The following is a 22,776-nucleotide window of genomic DNA, read 5'->3' on the forward strand; positions in this document are numbered from 1 at the left end:
CCATATCTTCTAGCTTGTCCGCCATGGATAACACCGATTTCTCATGACCAGAAATAGTGGCTTTAGGCGTAGTGAGCTCGTCTTCTAAATCGGATATACGTTGCTCCGCTTCAGAAAGACGTTGATCGTGTTTCGTGAGCTGTGTGAGTGCAGAGTCAATAGAATCCTTAAGCGGTGCTAATTTTTGGTCTAAAAGTGATGCCAGAAGGGCAGTTAATTCTTGAGAGGTGAGAGAACCAGCGACTGTATTAGCAACAGCAGCAGAGATTTGTTCTCCAGCAACATCGCCCCGTCTGGTCCCAGGAGAGACGGGCGAAGCTGAAGACGGCATGTCAGTTCCACGACCCTTGCCCATCTGGCCCCCCTTTGTGCCTCTGGCCTGCCTAGCCATGTATTTATCCATAATCAGCACTGCTGTGGAAGCCAATGAATCTTAAGAAACAATCAGTGGAAAAGTGCTTCTCCCAAACCTGAGACAGCCTGGCCTGCCAACATCTGCCAGAGGTTAGGGGGATATGCAGGAGCCCCTATCCACCTCTCCCCCCCTCCAGCAATCTCCCCAGCAGGTAGTTATGGCTGAATCTGCACCATTGGGGAAATACTGTATAATACGCTGGTAAGGGCTTCTTGTGAAGGGTCTCAGCCGAGAACCCCTTTACTTGCCGGGTATAAGCAGTTTGTGGGGGCCCCTCTGGGTCCCGGAGCATCACTGTGCGCCGCCTCGCGCCGGCCGGTGCGTGTGATGACAGGCCCGGCGCCGAGCTCCGAAATCCAGGCCGCGGCTTCCGCTGGCTGGGTAGGCCGCGTCTCGCGGGAGCCAATGGCTGCATCTTCCGGCCCCGCGCAACCACCAACGGGCATCTCGGACCTGGCTGGCCTGAATGTGGTGCGGGCAGGGTGCCTAGGGCCGCTGTGTCTCTGCTCCCAGGATGTTAAAGGGAGCCGAGCTCCGGAGCACAGCGGCGGCACGTCTTCCTCCACAGCCCGCTTGGCCACTCCCCCCAAATGGATCAATTTTATTAGTAAGGACAAAGTTAAGGACTTTTGAGAGGATTTTATTTTCAGTGGAAGAGAAGGATCAATTAGATGAATTGAATTCAACTTAGGTTGAAAGAATATTTCAATTCACGTCCGTCCACTCCTGCTCCAGATGCCACATTACCATCTGCATTACGTCAAAGATCAAAATTTGATCCTGCTCCTCAAAATCAAGCGATCCATACGTATTGTAAAACAGTGGACCATCAAGTACAACAATGTACTAAAAATGAAAACCATTGTCACTCTGGGTGAAGTATGGTATGCCGGCGGCCGGGCTCCCGGCAACCAGCATACCGGCCCTGGGAGCCCGACCGCCAGCATACCGACAGTCATATATGCATATAGTCAGACCGTGTGCCACCTCAGCTAGACTTGGAAGGTATGCTCTGGGGGCTACTGGCTTACCGTGTCCACCTGTCCACAGTCCTGAGGACTCCTGGCCATATCCCTTTGTCTTCCAGACTGCCTTTTCCTGTAGGGAACACAAATTTTTCATTTTAATTTACTATCGTGTGTTTGCAATGTAGAGTACCATAAGCATAACTCACACAAAAAAAAAAAAAAAAACCTCTCTAGAGGAAAGAAAGAAGAAGAAAATGAAAAAGAAAATGTCAGGTTTGCCATTCACCAACAGGCATATCAGTGTCTATACAAAATTTCCCTTCACCAGTATTCCCATTCTCCACCCTTTGTGCATGACAAGGCACACTGCAGTAATACTGGTGTTATCGTGCTGTTGAGATATACTGGGTTTGGGCAGAACTCTGAAGGACCTAGGCATGTGGAGTTTGAACTGTACTTGGGTCCATGTATTGTACCACCCTGTGTGAACGCAAAATATGAAGAGGAAACTGTAGAGAAACAGAATAGAGGTTGGTGACAGATGAGTTTGTAGAGGTGGAGAAGATTTTATAAAATTTTGACAACTGGATTGGGCACTACTGGGAAGTGATTCTCTACTTGGTCTACTCCCCTTTAAAAAAATTCTGTGTTTGTCGTATCGCTATTGGGACTATCCCAGCCATCAGTCCAGTGTCCTGTCCATCTTAAATTCATAGGGAACCCGGTATCTGTGAGATAATTTCCTCTACCTGTGATGGACATGCATCTAGAACAGTAGAATGCAACATTAGCCTTTGAGGGGTGTCTAGTATATCTTGTACTTCTTGAGCATGGTTCTCAGGTATATCCAAGAAGACACCCTCAGGAGTACAATATATGACACACCACATTTTACACAATAAGTCTCTGCCGAGTAGATTAGTCGGAGCCGATGCAGCCAGCAGAAAAGAATGTTTGGTTTGCAAGGGCCCTATCATAATCTCTGCAGGTCTACTCAAAGGGTATTGTTGCACCGTTCCTGTTACTCCCATTGCCCGAATCTGTGTTTTCTATATGGTCTTATCCAGATGGAGAGTTTTCTATTACTGCAAAAGACAAAAACAAAAAAAAAGTTTAACAAGCTTCTAGGTCATGCGAAGTATTCATTCAATCCTTCTCATCCCGTATTAAGGGTCTGTACATGGTCCAACAAACATTTCCGAGCTCATCTTGACTAGGGGCATTACTAGGAATAATTACTTCTTATATGGTAACCGAAAGAAATACCCGGGGGTTACCTTGTCTCTGTCCGCTTTACTAATGTGCGGACAGATTTTTCTCCATTTCTGACGTTACTTTCTTTATTTTTTTTATTTTTGGGTTTTACTATATATGTACACAAATGATACCATACTTGCCTGTTCCACTGGTCTCAGCCACTTCCCCCACAGGCTACTGCTCTTCTTTTACCGATTGGATACTCCTCTGGGTGCATGAGAAATGGCTGAAAACAATCAGGTCACCTTCTCCTCCTAAATAAAACTTCAACATTCATTAGTACATATATAGGTTACAGTCATATTTTTCACATTTTTATTATTTTCTATAGTTTGTATGCTGGCCGTAACTGCTTCCACATCTACATATGGCGGTGTACTTGGATTCTCTTTTTTTCTTCCTACTTGTTTATTGTTGCTACAAGTTAAAACAGTTCTTATATTTCCATTCTTGTCTTATATGACTTTGATTAGACATACCACCTGCAATACCTTAGGATCAAATTCACCAACCCCTCTTGCTGCCACAGGTTTAAACAATTTGTATGTCTGACCCTTTATTTTCTGGATTTTATCAGACATATTTTAATACCTACATTCTGCAGTACCTTTGGTTCAAAGCTGCCCACCCTAGGGAATGGTATCCTATCTTTGTCAGTCATACATACCCATTCGTCACAATAAACTTCAGCGTGTGGACCATATTTTCTACACATAATAAACCTCGCTGACCCCTTGGGCCGCGGCTCTTCAACCTGAACCCTGGCTAAACGTCCCTTAGTTGAGCAACTGGCTCCCATAATTGTGGGCCTTTTCCCACAAACACCAAAATACTCAATATAAGGCGACGGTGAAAGTTCTCCGAGCGCTTCCACCCACTCTCGCCCACGTTGGCCAGTACTACCATACACTGTCGATAGCGAAGGCGATGTACCCAACCTAGGGCCCCTAATTGACCTATATTTACTGGAAGTTTTTAGGAATAACTTACCATTTCCAGTAAAGTATCTGTTGTTGGAGATTTTCCTGAGAGAGACAAGCGAAAACTCCCTTTATGCACTTGTACACAAATCACGCTTGCGTATGCTGTACACAGCGCTAATGTTACCGCGATTTTACGCAAAAGCTCGTAAAAGGGGTATCAAGTTGCGCTATATATTGCACCCACAAACGCGCGGTCCAATCGCACAGCGTATAGGTACTTGTTACCTATCCGCCGTACGACCACTGGAATCGAATCACAAGCTGCGAAACCTCAGCCGGAGCGTATTAAAAAAACTACATGGGTCACACAGTTCACAATTCACAATTCCCTACCATGCTCCTGTGCAAGTCTCCTCACGACTTACGTATTTCAAATCCTATACTAACGTGAGTCAACCGCCTCACGCCACCAAGCCTCCATTCACTTGGTGTACCGAACGACGGGATCCCGAATTCCGGGGTTCAAATCCACTCACTCCGTTTTCGCTCACTCAAATACACTTTGTTTTTCTGTACAGAAAATTTTCACTTGTTCAGATTGGCAGCTTTACCCCCAGAGGCAATACAGTTTAAACAAAATTTTATACTAATCTGCTTTAGAAACCGGGTAGTTTTGTGCTATTGTAGCATGGCTACTATCCCACCTTAATTGAACAAATATCATGTGCTTTTATTATGCGCACACAACCCTACGCAAACTTGTGTAATTACGCAACCGTGCGTACCTCTATGCCACGTGTGCGGCCTTGTGCCACGTGCACGTTTTTGTACGCTGTCCTCACATTCCGTACCACGTGTACCAATGTGCGTACGCAATAAAACAAACCACACAGTCTCTATAAATGTGAGCAATACTAACTATAATCGCTCACTTAGCACAACACCCAGTTTTTTTTTCTGTATAAACCTTTAACGACCGGGCCAGACTTGCATGTTGTGCTTTATATTTACTTCCTTAAACACTGTTATTTCAGTTTTAACTATATAGCAACAAATGTATCCGGTTTCACACAGATCTATAATGACTGCAATAATCTATCACTTAAATTATATGATTCAGATTGGATAGCTATCTTGTAGAACATACACTGATATAAATATACACATAATTATAATAATATTATATATATGTACCATTCACTGGTCTCCTATGAGACACCTTACCTCTTATTTGCATATCAAAGCTATTTGCTTTTCATTGCTAAACAAAAAAGCAGTTACACAGGTTAATTTGCATTTCAATGGCTATCCTATAGCAAACAGAGAGTTAACTAAATCCTGGGAAAGAAGAAGAAAAAAAAAAAGTATTTTTTTCTTTTCTTTTTTTGTGTGCAATTTCTTACACCAAGCCAAGCATTTATCTCACCATTTATTCTCACTAGGCCCAATTGAAACTATTTGTAATTGACTATGGCATGGGTTAAATAAATGCATTGGTAACTCATAAATGGTGCTTGATGTAACCAAGGAAACTGATTGTTCTGAGCAGACTGAAAATCAGCTATTTAGAAAACGACCTTCCTAAAATGGCCACTGCTCCTCCCCCTTCCACATCCATGAGGTTTACACAAAATGGTGGACAGGCCATGTGGTTGTCCAAAATGGAGGACAGACCATGCGGCTTTCTTTGTCACAAAGAAATCACACATTATACAAGCACCAGAAGTTATTTTAGGCCTGAGTTTAAAAAAAAAAACTATATCAAGGCTATGCAGCAACTTTTAAATGTACTTTTAAATCTACTTAACAGATAAACAATCCAATCTGAATCAAACACAATATGACTTATTTGACCTTTGTTTTGCAACAATAAAAATACATTTTAGCATCTTAAATATTATGAGAAACACATTGTCCCTTGAAATTTCATATCATTGGCTTACTGATAACACAACAATACACACGGATATGATTTTCTCAGCGTCAGGATGCGTCCACCACAAGCTGATCGACCACAGTGTCGCGTTTATAATGTACAGTGCATCATTAAGACCATGATATCGCGGACCAGCCCCCATCTGTGAATGCCAAATTGTTTCCTTACAAATATTTAAAATGCCCGCTCTAATATATATTGTAAACGCCTGCACCTCTTATTACCATGTGCCATGAATGTGCACTATACATAGCAAAACACTGCATCCCATAAGAAAAAACAATACCCCCACACATTATCTGAGTTCCAAAGCTCATTTATGTATATGTTTGTTATTAAAAGGATATGGATTCAATATATTACAATGTACAGTATACACATAATTACATGATTACAATTTATACAGTAAGCAGTTAATACATACAGTTACAGTTACAGGCCAGCATACAATACCATTATCTTTCTCATATAAATTCGTCTCTCCATATCACTCTCTCTCTCTGTAAAATCATGCAGGAACTGGTCTAGAAGCAACTCCATCATCCTCTGAGACAAAACAGCAACTACCTCCTGTGTGATCAGCAATGTGTTATCTAGTTTTTGGGGGAGGGGACTTTCTCATTCATGATGAGTCACTGGTTTGTTCGTGTGCTGAACAGGTTCAGCCTTGGGGATGTCTGAGGGGGCTGGCCTGAGTTTCCTGTCCATTGTACTAATAAGAGTGATTTAACGTTCATATATTTAATCATAACTATTTGTTGCAATGTCCTACAACTTAATAACAAGTATCAAATGAATCTACACATTAATCTGGTTGCTTAAATACCAAATATGACAGGTGTATCTTGCTTCGTTCAAATAATACACGTACATGACATTACTTCATTGTATAATTTTAAATCATCGTGATGTCTGGCGCTTGATATTATTATAATTATGTACTGCATGAAATAAGTGTCGAATCCATCTCTGTGGCATGTCCGTGTTAATGCGTGTGTTACCATATATTGCTGTGCTCGCTGCGCGTATTTGCAAGCATAGCGACTTATATGTGTGTAGAGTTTGTATGTTCTTTCTATGTAATATTTTTGACTTCGACATAGCCCTAAAACATGAAGAGTCTCCTCTAAATCCCACAACCTGTAGCTGTGGAATGATACACACTTCACTGATATATTATACAGAAAGTGCAAGTTTGGCACTCATAATTACTAGTGTAGCTGCAGCCGGTGCCCTCACATATACATAGATACAGATCCCAAAGGTGCGGCACTCAAAGCTTAAATAAAAATCTCTGAGAGGGATGCGGTCAAGATCCCGCCAGACGGAATCCCGGCGGCCGACATACCGATACCGGAATCCCGACCGGCACAATCCTGACATATTCTCCCTCCGTGGGTGTCCACGACACCCATAGAGGGAGAATAAATTAGTGTGCCGAGCGTAGCGAGGCACCGTGCCCACAAGGGGCTGCGTTCCGCTCGCCACCCCTGTCAGGATTGTGCTGGTCGGGATTCCGGTGTCGGGATTCCGACCGACGGGATCCCGTCCAGCGGGATTTCGTACTGATCCCCTCTGAAACTGAGGCAGGGATGAGAATGAGATGGTGGGTGACTGAGCTAGGGTGACAGGGAGATGGTGGGTGACTGAGGCAGAGATGATAACGAGATGGTCGGTGACAGAGCTAGAGGTGACGGAGATAGTGGGTGACTAAGGCAGAGATGATAGGGAGATGGTGGGTGACTGAGCTAGAGGTGACAGGGAGATAGTGGGTGACTAAGGCAGGGGTGACAGTGACAAGGGACATTGTACAGGGACACACACACACATTTTACAGGGAGAACTGGCAGCCATGCAGAGGCACATACATTTTAACCTTTGTCATAGGGCAGCACCAGCTCCCTCTCCTCAGCACTTGCTTTCCCTCTCTGTTTCCTGGCATCAGGGGAGGGCCAGGAGCCGGGCGGTTGCACAGCTGAGAGGAGTGTGTCCAGGGTGGGCGGCCGAGGTGCTGTTGCTACCCCTCCTCAGCACTTGCTTTCCCTCTCAGTCTCCGGACATCGGGGGAGGGTCGGGAGCCCGGCGGTCGCACAGCTGAAAGGAGTGTATCTAGAACGGGCGGCCGCAGCACTGTAGGGAGTAAGTGACGGTGACTGGCGCTCTACGTGGCCGCGTATGCGGCCGGCCGGCAATGCCCGCATCCAACATGACTACCCTGCAGTAGGATATAGAACAACCATGCAGGGGTATTCGGCGATCCCTGCAAACTATGCATTTCTGCCCTCCCTCCCATACTTAATAAAGGGACAGTGCGCGACGCAAAAAACTGGTTCCCTTTGTGTACGACTCATAATCAGGCCCTAAGTTACCATGTTATTATTATACAGCAATGTGCAGGAATTAATGATATACAAACTTAGGGCCTAATTTAGCATGGCTCGCTGTTGCTTCTGAAAGCTTGATTTTTGGCAATGTCAATTGCAAAGAATCGCAAAGGTAGTTGGGCTCAGAAATGGAAAAAGACTCCCAGTGCAGTGTTTGCATCACAATTCATACACAAAATCGGTAAATTCAATCTGCGCCAAGCCAGAGCATCCACAAATCTGCACAGTCTGTTGCATGCAAGTGATGGCAGATGACCTCAGAGAGACCAGCCCGCTAAACGGCCATGACACACGTGTTTTTGCCATGACTCCCACAAAACGCCATGTTACCACCCCTAAATGCTCAATTGCCTGACAATCACTGTGCGATTGCTTCACTTTAATATTGTAAAGGCACCGCAATTGCAATGTGGCTCTGGCACATACGCATTATGTATGCAGCGAATTCGCAATCTTTGGATAAATGGCCAAATTACGAAAGCTTTTAACTGCAATTCATGCTGAATTAGGCCCTTAATTTGTTAAAGGGGATAGGTCCGCCACCTAGGTGGGTTAGGCAACAAGCATCAGAATTGTTGTAGACAGGTTACAGTGAATTTAATTTCACTCCACGGCACTCACTGCGGTTGACACAATTACCCAATAATTACTCGTGGCTGCGAGTAAGTGCAGCTCTGTGTCGTAATAATTACAATAGGTCCACACTTGCTGATTTTGGTCTGCAACCCCATAGATTTGTGTACAAAAATCAGTGAAACCAGAGCGAGGTCAGGCCGCGAGACTCCGACTGCCATTGCCAGTGTTTCCACGCTGTTGCAATGGCAACTCGTCTCCTCACATGCTGGGGTATTTTAATTAAATTGACCCCACTGACATGTACACATCGACCCTGCCTGCACACACTGTATTTCCTTGCCGGACCGCGCATCAGCATCGCAAGTGCATACACATGGTGCAATTTGTGCTAACTTTTCTTACGATTTTGACTATATAGTCGAAATTGTAAGCACAAATCGTACCGTGTGTACGCACCTTAAGTTTGTGTTATGTACAAATTGTGGTATATTATAAAGCACAGTGCTTGAAAAGTAAAAACTATTGACATTTGGAAAGAAAACCCGCAGGTCTCTAACTTGATGCTTGAAACTGAAAATTGTAGAACGTCAAAGAGACAACGGTGGTCATTCCGAGTTGATCGCAGCCAGCCACTTTTTGCTGCTGCTGCGATCAACTAGTACACGCCTATGGGGGAGTGTATTTTTGCTTAGCAGGGCTGCGATTGCTTGTGCAGCCCAGCTAAGCTAAAAAAATTTCATGCAAAACTAGACTAGGCCTATACCTACTTACCCTGTGTGATGGATCCAGCGATGATGGCTTTGACGTCACTCCTCCGCCCTCCGTTCTCCTACACAAGCCTGCGATTTACTCACCACTCCCCGAAAATGGCTCCAAACGGTCCGGATCCACCCTGGAACGCCTTCTTCCTGTCAATCTTCTTTGCGGTCGGCACTGCGACCACTTCCATCGGTTGCCGCGCCATAACCCGGCGACCCCTGGTGCCGGGCAATGTCGCGCATGCGCACTGCGGCCACCGTGCATGCGCATTCCGCACCCGTTAGCACCGCAGCGATAAACCGGTGCGAGCGAACGGGTAGGAATGACCCCCAACATCCGTAAAGTCTTTGGTTACAATCGGGGATTATTTAGCATCTTCGTCCTCTTCTATTGTCTTGATATGCCTAACGGAACGATAGACAGAAAGCAGTATTACCCAGTGCTGTCATGCTGCTCTGCTGGAGCAGCAGGTAAATAGATGCATTGCGCACGGCATCTATTCACAGTGCCCGGACAGCCTGGGGGCAGCCCAGAATTGCGGAGAGTGCTGTGCATGCCCCCACAGTGCATCAAATGGGAGTGCTGTGAGGCTCCACCTCCTTTCCCACAAAGCCTGTACCTTTTCCGGGCACCCGCTGACCCTATTCTGCAACCAGCAATGTTGGGAGGTATGAATTAAAACCAGATGAAGATGGCGTTAGCCAATTTAATCAAATTTAGAACAACTATGCTTTTTGGCGTTTGGCAAATAGGGATCAGACGCAGGGCGGGAGGTAATGAAGCCCGAGTTCAGCGGCCATGCGGGATGCCAAAACCTCCTAGTTCAGCCGGCATCCCACACGGTTACTTAACTCAGACTTCAGCACATCCCGGCTGTAGTCCCCATTGAATAATAATATGGCCTATTTGCAGACTCCGATAGGGCCCCCTCCTCTCCAGCGGCGCATTGTGTATGCGCATTGTGCGCATTGTATGCGCATTGTGCCAGAGTCTACTGCGCATACATAGGTCTCTGGGAACATGGCGCCCACGCTGCATTCCCGGGGACAGCTCTATTGCACAAGTCACTGGAAAAAAGCCGCAGCTGACATTTTCCGAGTGATTTTTGCCGCCATGCAGCTAGCGCCGGGCCGACAGAGAGGCGAGTATAAGAAAATGGGTGCAGGGTGTGCGGAGTGTGTGCCCCCCTGCAGAGAAAGTCCTGACCAATCAGCTTGTCATTTTTCAAACAGTCTATATAATGGCAGAAGCTGATTGGCTAGTACTTTCTCTCCCCAAACGGGATCCGGTCTGAAGATCGACAGTACCTAGGTCGACAATGTTTCGGTCGACCACTATAGGTCGACAGTCACTAGGTCAACATGTTTTCAAGGTCGACATGTTCTAGGTCGACAGGCCGGCATGAGTTTAAAAAAAAAATATGTATTTTTTTAAACTTATTCATACTTAACGATCCACGCGGACTACGATTGGGAACGGTAACCTGTACTGAGCGCAGCGTGGCACCTTGCCCGAAGCATGGTGAGTGAAGAGAGCACAAAACCCCCCATGAAAAACTCATGTCGACCTTTTGACATGTCGACCTTCAAACCCAGTCGACCTATAGTGGTCAACCTAAACATTGTCGACCTAGACACTGTCGATCTAATGATCCACACCCCTCCAAACTCCCTTATTATACACTGGTTACAGAACTTCCAGACTAAGCAAATTCATTATTATCTGCTTGATAGTTACAGTATATTAGTGTATACAGAATCATACTCGATTCACACATTTGTGAATCCTTATATAAACATACTGAGCCGGTGTATTCTAACAGACCTCTTGATTCTCTAACCAGATTAGCGTTTCTGGTTTGTGTGTTTTACTTCCGCACTTGTTTGGTCCATCTGCGACTCCGTACAGGGTACTCCGTCCTCTCCCGTATCTAATACACAGAGAGCAGCGGCTCATCCCTGTTAGCAGGGTAGCAGCAGCAGTGACCTCACTTCTGTTGTACGGAGCGCTGCGCAGGTAATTAGGGTTGGCTGGATGGGGGTGTAATGTAATGTATATTATGGGGGCTTCCGGCACCGGTATGGGGAGGACGGTATAACACTATCATTGCTGATCATACAGCATGTGTATATCAATAACAGCGCAGTAGTGTTTATGTGTATGTGTAGTCACTGTATATATTGTTACCTCTATATGTATTCATAGTCACTGGTATATAGATATGTGTATATACGGTTACAGTTATATGTACAGTCACTGGTATACAGAGATGTGTATATACGGTTACAGTTATATATACAGTCACTGGTATACCATACTTGCCTACCTGACCCTCTCCATGAGGGAGAAAATGCTCTGTTCCTGGACTTTCCTGGTAATGTATGATTGCCATCACCTGTGGTGAAACACCTTTCTTATCAATTAACTAGCTCACCACAGGTGATGGCAATCATACATTACCAGGAAAGTCCAGGAACAGAACATTTTCTCCCTCATGGAGAGGGTCAGGTAGGCAAGTATGTGGTATACAGATATGTGTATATACGCTTGCAGTTATATGTACAGTCACTGGTATAGAGATATGTGTGTGTATATATGGTTACAGCTATATGTACAGTCACTGGAATACAAATATCTGTATATATGGTTACAGCTATATGTACAGTCCCTGGTATAGAGATATGTGTGTGTATATATGGTTACAGCTATATGTACAGTCCCTGGAATACAAATATCTGTATATATGGTTACAGCTATATGTACAGTCACTGGTATAAAGATACTGTTTACAGTTATACTGTATGTACAGTCACTGGTTTACAGATATAAGTACACATGGTTACAAGTATACAGCTATATGTACAGTCACTTGTATACAGATATATGTATACATGATTACAGTTATGCTGTATGCACAGTCACTGGTATACCGATATATGTATACATGGTTACAGGTATACAGCTATATGTACAGTCACTGGTTACTGGTATACAGAGGTATGTATACCTGGTTACAGGCATGCAGCTATGGTGTGTAAATACTGTTACAGTTATATGTGCAGTCACTGATATACAGATATACTGTATGTATACATGTTTACAGCGATGTGCAAATATGGTTACAGCTGCTAGAGCTAGCATGACGTGTCCAGCTTTTCAAGATTTATTTTTTGTTATGTTTATAGATAGAATATTCTTTATTTTACCGTGTAGATCTCTGGTGCTGATTTACAGTATGTGCATGTTGCACAATTCACCGCATTATATGGATTGTTATATAATGTACTGTACCATACAGTAGCTGGAATATTATTGTTGTAGCGATCAGAAAAACAGATGTGTCGGCAAATGGCAGAAACCGCAGCACAGAGAGTTACCTCTAGTTTTAAACGCAAATGGTATTTGTAAGTAATGTAGTATTTGTGTTTACATATATAATTTTGTATGTGTGCTGTGTGTCATACAGGAGACTTTTATGTTCAGAATATAACCTCTAGGTCTCCAAAGCCAACCACTGTAAACAAACCATGAGGTTCCAAATGTTAACTGGTCCCTGTCCCATTCAGGTAACTAAGAGACTGTACACAGAAACCTGCAGTTACAGTATCACCTTACCTTGCATAAGAGAAGTCATTCACTAGTACTCAGTAGAGCAGGCCTGGCCAACCTGTGGCTCTCCAGCTGTTGTGAAACTACAATTCCCAACATGCCCTGCTACAGTTTTGCAGTTAGGAAATGCTAAAATTGTGGAAGGGCATGCTGGGATGTGTAGTTTCACAGCAGCTGGAGAGCCACAGGTTGGCCAGGCCTGCAGTAGAGAGTAGTACAAGCTGTACATGGATAAGCGCTACAGTGGGAAAGAAAGTAAAATCCGGATTTATGCTACATTTACAAAAACACGTGGCTATTGCCATACTACAGATGCGTTCTTCTGGTCTGTATTCCGTATGTTCTGAGTTACGGCACACAGGGCGCATCTGACACTGTAACGTAGCATGTCATATACAGCTGCAGTCGCACACAGAATATACACTTGCCGCATATCATTTTAATCATCATAATCTGCTTGTTTGTTTTATTCGCATAGCAATGCAGATTTGTTCATCCATTATTGAGCATTTCTCTCACCACTTTTTCATATGACCATATACCTACTTCGATTTATTACCAGTTATTTATATAGCGCACACATATTCTGCAGCGCTTTACAGAGAATATTTGGCCATTCACATCAGTCCCTGCCTCAGTGGAGCTTACAATCTATATTCCCTACCACACACACACACACACACACACACACACACACACACACTCATGCTAGGGTTAATTTTGTTGGGAGCCAATTAATCTGCCAGTATATTTTTGGATTGTGGGAGGAAACCGGAGTACCCAGAGGAAACCCATGCAAGCACGTGGAGAATATACAAACTCCACACAGTTAGGGCCATGGTGGGAATCGAACCCATGACCTCAGTGCCGTGAGGCAGTAATGCTAACCATTACACCATGTGTACTGGTCTCACTTTGGGTGTGTACACACGGTGAGATATTTTCTTTTGATTTTGACTATATAGTCAAAATCGCAAGAAAAGTTAGTGCAGATCGCAAGGTGAAAGTCACATTGCGATCCCGATGTGCGGTCCTGCCAGGTCGGCATCGCAAGAAAAGATAGACTGTGCAGGCAAGTCAATCCTTGCTAGATCGGTGTACTATCTAGTTCATCTCACATGTCAATAACATCTCACATAAGCCAAAATCGTAAGCACACATAGTCCATATCTCAAGAAACGTTAGTCAAAATCTGTGCTATCTGGGCTCCAGGGAGTTCAAGGGAAATCGCAAGGGAAAATCGGGCATAGCAAGGATCTCACCATGTGTACACACCCTTACTACTGTACATTGAAGAATCAAATTTCACTCCTCACTACCCAGTCAGAGGGATTTTGTATTGTATGGTTCATTTTAACAACACACAATATTTGCTAAAACCATAACAGCACACCACTCACAGAGCACTTAGGAAACAGGCTAAGGAGACCCGGTTAGCGGGTCCCCGGTGCAGTTTGGCGGCATGACACATGGCGGTCACGGGCCCAGAGCTGCGGTACCCGACGCAGACGAAACTGGCTCAGGGCTATTAGCCCCGCAGTGCTCACTGTCATCTAATGCTTTGTGTGGACTGTTGAAGACATTTCTGCTGTGTTTTACACTTTTGGGCAGTATAATCTTGTGAGGGACCGTGCGCCGTTGCAAGCGGCGGGTCTTCCCAGAGTGGGACCAGCGGTGGGAAAGCTCCATTTCCTGCTGCTGCGGATCTTCAAGGCTGCATGCACGCTGCTCCTCCAGGACCCACGCTGTTACAGATGGTTTAAACTAGTACCAGGGGGTCATAGTCAGGGGGGAGCACGCCTGCGGTAGCGCCGCTGCACTGATATTGCATACACTTTTCTCTAACGTCCTAGTGGATGCTGGGGACTCCGTAAGGACCATGGGGAATAGACGGGCTCCGCAGGAGACATGGGCACTTTAAGAAAGAATTTAGATTCTGGTGTGCTCTGGCTCCTCCCTCTATGTCCCTCCTCCAGACCTCAGTTTGAATCTGTGCCCGGACGAGCTGGGTGCTGTTCAGTGAGCTCTCCTGAGCTTGCTGTGAGAAAGTATTTTGTTAGGTTTTTTATTTTCAGGGAGCTCTGCTGGCAACAGACTCCCTGCATCGTGGGACTGATGGGAGAGAAGCAGCCCTACTCTCTGAAGATAGGTCCTGCTTCTTAGGCTACTGGACACCATTAGCTCCAGAGGGATCGTACACAGGATCTCACCCTCGTCGTCCGATCCCAGAGCCGCGCCGCCGTCCCCCTCGCAGAGCCGGAAGACAGAAGCCGGGTGAGCATAAGAAGCAAGAAGACTTCGAAATCGGCGGCAGAAGACTCCAGTCTTCACTGAGGTAGCGCACAGCACTGCAGCTGTGCGCCATTGCTCCAAACACACCTCACATACTCCGGTCACTGTAAGGATGCAGGGCGCAGGGGCGCCCTGGGCAGCAATTGGGACCTCTTTGGCAAAAGTTTAGCATATATACAGTTGGGCACTGTATATATGTATGAGCCCCCGCCAAGAAAATGTATATTTAAGCGGGACAGAAGCCCGCCGTCGAGGGGGCGGGGCTTCTTCCTCAGCACTCACCAGCGCCATGTTTTTCTCCACAGCACCGCTGAGAGGACGCTCCCCAGCCTCTCCCCTGCAGATACACGGTAGAAGAGGGTAAAAAGAGAGGGGGGGGGGGGGGGGCACATAATTAGGCGCAAAAATCATTATAAACAGCAGCTACTGGGTTAACATTAAGTTACTGTGTTATTCCTGGGTTAATAGCGCTGGGGTGTGTGCTGGCATACTCTCTCTGTCTCTCCAAAGGGCCTTGTGGGGAAATTGTCTTCAGATGAGCATTCCCTGAGTGTATGGTGTCGGTACGTGTGTGTCGACATGTCTGAGGTAAAAGGCTTCCCTAAGGAGGAGATGGAGCAAATATGTGTGTGAGGGGTGTCTCCGTCGACAACGCCGACACCTGTTTGGATATGTGTAATTAAGTGCTAAGGTGAATTTATTGCACAAAAGATTAGAGAACAGACAGGGAATCTACCCATGTCTGTCCCTATGTCGCAGAGACCTTCAGAGTCTCTCAATGCTCACTATCCAAACTAATAGACACTGATATCGACACGGAGTCTGACTCCAGTGTCGACTACGATAATGCAAAGTAACAGCCAAAATGGCAGGAAAGTATTCAATATATGATTATTGTAATAAAAGATGTTTTGCATATCACTGATGACTCATCTGTCCCTGACACAAGGGTACACATGTTTAAGGGGAAGAAAGCTGAGGTAAATTTCCCTCCTCTCATGAAGAAAAAGAGCGGGAATCTCCAGACAAGAGACTGCAGTTTCCCACAAAGAATTCTCAGGGAGTATCCTTCCCCTACTAGGGCCAGGATACGATGGGAATCTTCCCCTAGGGTGTCACGTTTGCCCAAAAGGTAGCCCTGACTCAGCAGCTATCCTCAGGGATCCTGCAGATAGCGTGCACATTCTGGTACACTACTCAGACCGGCGATTGTGTCGGCATGGGTTTATAGCGCTGTAGCAGCGTGGACAGGTACCTTATCAGCAGAGATTGAGACCCTAGTATGTATATATAGATATAGATATAGATATAGATATAGATATATATAGATATATATATGTATATATATATAGATATATATATATATATATATATATATTAAAGATGCTGTCTTAAGATATATATATAAAACAGGCCCAAAAAGGCATTAGTCTACTGGGTTCTAGAGTCAACGCTATGTCGATTTCTGCTTGACGTGTCCTGTAGATATGCAATGGACAGGTGATGCCGACTTAAGAGGCATATGGAAGGCTGAGGATTGTGTGGAGAAGGGATCTCGGACCTGATCTCCACAGCTATGGCTGGTAATTCTGATCTTTTGCCTTATATTCCTGCACAGCCTAGGAAAGCACGACATTATCAAATGCAGCCTTTCGATCACAAAGAAACAAGAAAGTCCGAGGTACGTCCTTTCTTGCCAGAGGCAGGGGCAGAGGAAAGAAGCTGCACAACACAGCTAGTTCCCAGGAACAGAAGTCCTCCCCGGCCTCTACAAAATCCACCACATGTCGCTGGGGCTCCACAGGCGGAGCTAGGCCCGGTGGGGGCACGTCTTCGTAATTTCAGCCACAAGTGGGTTCACTCCCTGTAGGATCCCTTGGCAATATTGTGTCTCAGGGATACAAGCTGGACTTTGAGGAGATGCCCCCTCACCGACGGCCCTGCCGGCTTCCCCCCACGAGAGGGAAATAGTGTTAACTGCAATTCACAAATTGTATCTTCAACAGGTGGTGGTCAAGGTTCCCCTCCTTCAACAAGGAGGGGGTTATTATTCGACCATGTTGTAGTCCCGAAACCGGACGGTTCGGTCAGACCCATATTGAATTTAAAATCCCTGAACATATACCTGAAAGGGTTCAAGTTCAAAATGGAATCGCTAAGAGCGGTCATAGCAAGCCTGAAAGGGGGAGATTTTATGGTGTCTCTGGACATAAAGGATGCATACCTTCATGTCCCCGTTTATCCACCTCATCAGGCATACCTCAGATTTGCGGTACAGGATTGTCATTACCAATTTCAGACGTTGCCGTTTGGTCTCTCCACGGCCCCGAGAATCTTCCCCAAGGTAATGGCGGAAATGATGGTGCTCCTGCGGAAGCAAGGTGTCACAATTATCCCGTACAGGGACGATCTCCTCATAAAAGCGAGATCAAGAGAGCAGTTGCTGAACAGCGTATCATTTTCTTTGGAAGTGTAACGACAACACGGCTGGATTCTAAATATTCCAAAGTCGCAGTTGGTTCCTACGGCTCATCTGCCTTTCCTAGGCATGATTCTAGACAAAAGGGTTTATCTCCCGATAGAGAGAGCTCAGGAGCTCATGACACTGGTCAGGAACCTATTAAAACCAAAACGGGTGTCAGTGCATCACTGCACTCGAGTCCTGGGTAGGATGGTGGCATCATACGAGGCCATTCCCTTCGGCAGGTTCCATGCAAGGACCTTTCAATGGGACTTACTGGACAAGTGGTCCGGATCACATCTTCAGATGCATCGGTTAATTACCCTATCCCCCAGGGCCAGGGTGTCTCTCCTGTGGTGGCTGCAGAGTGCTCATCTTCTCGAAGGCCGCAGATTCGGCATTCAGGACTGGATCCTGGTGACCACGGGGGATCCGGTCTGAAGATCGACAGTGTCTAGGTCGACAATGTTTAGGTCGACCACTATAGGTCGACATGGATGGAAGGTCGACAGAGTTTCTAGGTCGACATGTGCTAGGTCGACAGGTCTAAAGGTCGACATGAGTTTTTCACATTTTTTTTCTTTTTTTGGATTTTTTCATACTTAACGATCCACGTGGACTACGATTGGAACGGTAAAGTGTGCCGAGCGAAGCGGTAGCGGAGCGAAGGCACCATGCCCGAAGCATGGCGAGCGAAGCGAGCCATGCGAGGGGACGCGGTGCACTAATTTGGGATCCCGGTCACTTTACGAAGAAAACGACGCCAAAAAAAAAAAAAATCCTCATGTCGACCTTTAGACCTGTCGACCTAGCACATGTCGACCTAGAAACCCTGTCGACCTAGCACAAGTCGACCTAGAAACCCTGTCGACCTTCCATCCATGTCGACCTAGTGACTGTCGACCTATAGTGGTCGACCTAAACATTGTCGACCTAGATACTGTCGATAAAACGAACCACACCCGACCACGGATGCAAGCCTCCGAGGGTGGGGAGCAGTCACACAGGAAAAAAAGGTCAAAGCTCTGTGGGTAAGTCAGGAGACTTGCCTTCACATCAACATCCTGGAACTAAGGGCCGTATACAACGCCCTACGTCAAGCGGAGACCCTGCTTCGCGACCAACCGGTTCTGATTCAGTCAGAAGCCACCAGAATTCTTCGCTGGGCGGAGAATCACGTAAGCGCACTGTCAGCAGTGTTCATCCCGGGAGTGGACAACTGGGAAGCAGACTTCCTCAGCAGGCATGACCTCCACCCGGGAGAGTGGGGACTTCATCAAGAAGTCTTCACGCAGATTGCAAGTCGGTGGGAACTGCCACAGGTGGATATGATGGCATCCCGCCTCAACAAAAAGCTACAGAGGTATTGCGCCAGCTCATGAGACCCTCAGGCGATAGCTGTGGACGCACTGGTGACACCATGGGTGTTCCAGTCGGTCTATCTATTTCCTCCTCTTCCTCTCATACCCAAGGTACTGAGGATAATAAGAAAAAGAGGAGTGAGAACAATCCTTATTGTTCCAGATTGGCCACGAAGGACCTGGTTTCCAGATCTGCAAGAAATGCTCACAGAGGACCCGTGGCCTCTTCCTCTAAGACAGGACCTATTGCAACAGGGGCCCTGTCTGTTCCAAGACTTACCGCGGCTGTGTTTGACGGCATGGCGGTTGAACGCTGGATCCTAGCAGAAAAGGGCATTCCGGACGAGGTCATTCCTACACGGATAAAGGCTAGGAAGGACGTGACAGCTACACATTATCACCGTATATGGCGAAAATATGTTTCTTGGTGTGAGGCCAGGAATGCTCCTACAGAGGAATTCCAGCTGGGCCGTTTCCTTCACTTCCTACAGTCAGGAGTGAATTTGGGCCTAAAATTGGGTTCCATTAAGGTCCAGATTTCGGCCATATCCATTTTTTTTCGAAAAGAGTTGGCTTCTCTACCTGAAGTTCAGACGTTTGTAAGGGAGTGCTGCATATTCAGCCTCCTTTTGTGCCTCCAGTGGCACCTTGGGATCTTAACGTGGTGTTAAGTTTCCTGAAATCACACTGGTTTGAACCACTTAAAATGGTGGAGTTAAAATATCTCACGTGGAAAGTGGTCATGCTATTAGCCTTGGCTTCGGCTAGGCGTGTGTCAGAATTAGCGGCTTTGTCACATAAAAGCCCCTATCTGATTTTCCATATGGATAGAGCAGAATTGCGGACCCGTCCACAATTTCTGTCAAAAGTGGTGTCATCTTTTCATATGAACCAACCTATTGTGGTGCCTGTGGCTACTCGTGACTTGGAGGATTCCGAGTTACTGGATGTGGTCAGGGCTTTGAAGGTTTATGTAGCCAGAACGGCTAGAGTCAGGAAAACGGAGTCACTGTTTCTCCTGTATGCATCCAACAAGCTGGGTGCTCCTGCTTCAAAGCAAACTATTGCTCGCTGGATCTGTAACACAATTCAGCAGGCTCATTCTGCGGCTGGATTGCCGCTGCCAAAATCAGTTAAAGCCCATTCCACTAGGAAGGTGGGCTCTTCTTGGGCGGCTGCCCGAGGGGTCTCGGCATTACAACTATGCCGAGCTGCTACTTGGTCAGGTTCAAACACTTTTGCAAAGTTCTACAAGTTTGATACCCTGGCTGAGGAGGACCTTGTGTTTGCTCAATCGGTGCTGCAGAGTCATCCGCACTCTCCCGCCCGTTTGGGAGCTTTGGTATAATCCCCATGGTCCTTACGGAGTCCCCAGCATCCACTAGGACGTTAGAGAAAATAAGATTTTACTTACCGGTAAATCTAATTCTCGTAGTCCGTAGTGGATGCTGGGCGCCCGTCCCAAGTGCGGACTTTTTCTGCAATACTTGTCTATAGTTATTGATGCAATAAGGGCTATGTTATTGTTGCATCAGGGTTGAACTGATGCTCTGTTGTTGTTCATACTGTTGACTGGGTAAGTTTATCACAAGTTATACGGTGTGATTGGTGTGGCTGGTATGAATCTTGGCCTGGATTTCCAAAATCCTTTCCTTGTACTGTCAGCTCTTCCGGGCACAGTTTCTCTAACTGAGGTCTGGAGGAGGGACATAGAGGGAGGAGCCAGAGCACACCAGAATCTAAATTCTTTCTTAAAGTGCCCATGTCTCCTGCGGAGCCCGTCTATTCCCCATGGTCCTTACGGAGTCCCCAGCATCCACTACGGACTGCGAGAAATAGATTTACCGGTAAGTAAAATCTTATTATTTTCACACATTGCTGTGTGCTGGGTCCCTACCTACCTCCCTACCTCCCGCACCACTACCTACACCCTTCCTACCTCCCGCACCACTACCTACACCCTCCCTCAGTGTCACTCCAGGGGCTCTCTAGGGTCTCTCTAGGGGTGTTAAACATGGGGACTGCGCTGTGGTTTTCCTGCATAATGTCTGTGGACTTGGTTATGTTTGCTGCTTGTAATTCTACCTCGTATTCAGCGGGGTCATTCATGTGTGAGCAATGTTCCTTATCTCCTCAGGGGCCCAGCTCACAGGCACCTGACTGGTTAGATAGCTTTAAGAGCATGATTCAAAATGTAAATTCTGAACTACCTGCAGCTAAAAGAGAGAGACAGGTGTTGAAACACCCCATTGATTGTGTGACTAAGGCAGCAGATTCCAGGAAGGTTTCTCAGCCGCCTCTAGTGGCTTCCCATAAACGCTCTCTGCCACAGGTTTTCCAGTCTGAGTCTGACACTGATCAGCCAGATGTGGATGATGATCATATGGATGAGGACAGCTCTCTGTCCCCTGGGATGGAGGCTCTCATTTTTGCTGTAAGGGAGGTCCTCCACATACCGGATCAGGAGGCGGAACCAGATGAGGAGTTATACTTGAATGTTAGACCCAGGAGTTCAGCTACCTTTTCGGTGTCTAAAGAGTTAAACTCCCTGGGAGGCCTTGTTAAACCCTGATATAAAATGTAAGATTCCTCAGAGGTTTTTATCTACCTTTCCCCTTCCAGCTTAGGATAGGAAGGTCTGGGAAAACCCTCCGTTGGTCGATACATCTGTATACAGACTAAGAAATTGGTACTACCTGTCCCCGGGGCTGTATTCCTGAAGGAGCCAGCTAGGGAGGACAATCCCGGGATCGGGATCGGCGGGATCCCGGGATTTGGGCCCAAAAATGCCGGGATTTGAATCCCGGGATTGGAGCTTCCAATCCCGGGATTCAAGGGATTACAGTGTGCATGTGCGGGAGGTTGGGTGTAAGTAATGACACTTACTATTAGGCGGGCGGCCGCTGCAGCCATGGACAAGCTGAACGCGGCAGCACTTCAAATGTAGCGCCGGCCGCCAGCCAATCAGAGCTGGCGGCTCGGCAGCCAATCAGGGAAGCTGCCGCAGCAGCGGCAGCCAATCAGGAGCCCCTGCTGCGACCGCTTTCCTGATTGGCTGCCGGTCCGCCAGCTCTGGTTGGCTGGCGGCCGGCGTTTCATTTGAAATGCTCCCGCGTTCAGTGAGTCCATGGCTACCGCGGCCGCCCGCCTAATAGTAAGTGTCATTACTTACACCCACCCTCCCTCTCGCGCCGCTACCAACCCTTCCGCGCTGCTACCTACATCCTTTCTCCCGCACCACTACCTACACCCACCCTCCCGCACTGCTACCTACCCCCTCCCTACCTCCCGCACCGCTACCTACACCCTCCCTACCTCCCGCACCACTACCTACACCCTCCCTCCAGCGCTACTCCCTACAACCTTCACTGGTCCCTACTGCAATCCCGGGATCGACCGTTTTTCAATCCCGAATCCCGGGATTGAAAAAACGGCCCGGGATTGGCCTCCCTAGAGCCAGCCGACCGTAAAATTGAGACAACGCTCAAGGCAATTTATACAGCAGCAGGCGCAGCACACCGCCCCACAATACAGGTAGTTTGTGGGTGGATCTCCAGGGCTGTGGTAAAGTGGTCTGATAATCTTATTGATGGTTTAGACCAGTGATCTCCAACCCATAGCTCGCGAGCTACCGGTAGCTCGCCGTAGTATTTTTGGTAGCTCACAAGCTTGGGCAGTCACTGGCAATCCTCCTCCCTTCATTTTTAATATTGTGCCGGCCATCAGCCAATCAGAGCTCGTGGACCGGCAGTGGCGGCACCTGATTGGCTGCCAGACCGCAAGTTTTGACTGACTCACATACCGGCACCATATTTTAAATGCCCGCCGCTGCCGG

General features: G+C 46.7%; 1 protein-coding gene across 3 annotated transcripts in view; it reads left to right on the plus strand.

The window, feature by feature from the left end:
* The first annotated feature begins 11,059 nt into the window (after positions 1-11,059).
* Positions 11,060-22,776, plus strand: part of ZDHHC1 (zinc finger DHHC-type containing 1) — a 122,859-nt gene continuing 111,142 nt past the window's right edge. For 2 of the 3 annotated variants that reach the window (XM_063945295.1, XM_063945296.1), the window contains exon 1: positions 11,061-11,234. The gene's annotated coding sequence lies outside the window, so the exon portion shown is untranslated. Of the gene's footprint in view, positions 11,235-22,776 lie in introns of all 3 variants that reach the window. The other variant, XM_063945297.1, reaches the window with a different exon arrangement.

This window comes from Pseudophryne corroboree, chromosome 11 (genome assembly GCF_028390025.1).
Source record: "Pseudophryne corroboree isolate aPseCor3 chromosome 11, aPseCor3.hap2, whole genome shotgun sequence".
Classification (NCBI taxonomy): Eukaryota; Metazoa; Chordata; class Amphibia; order Anura; family Myobatrachidae; genus Pseudophryne; species Pseudophryne corroboree.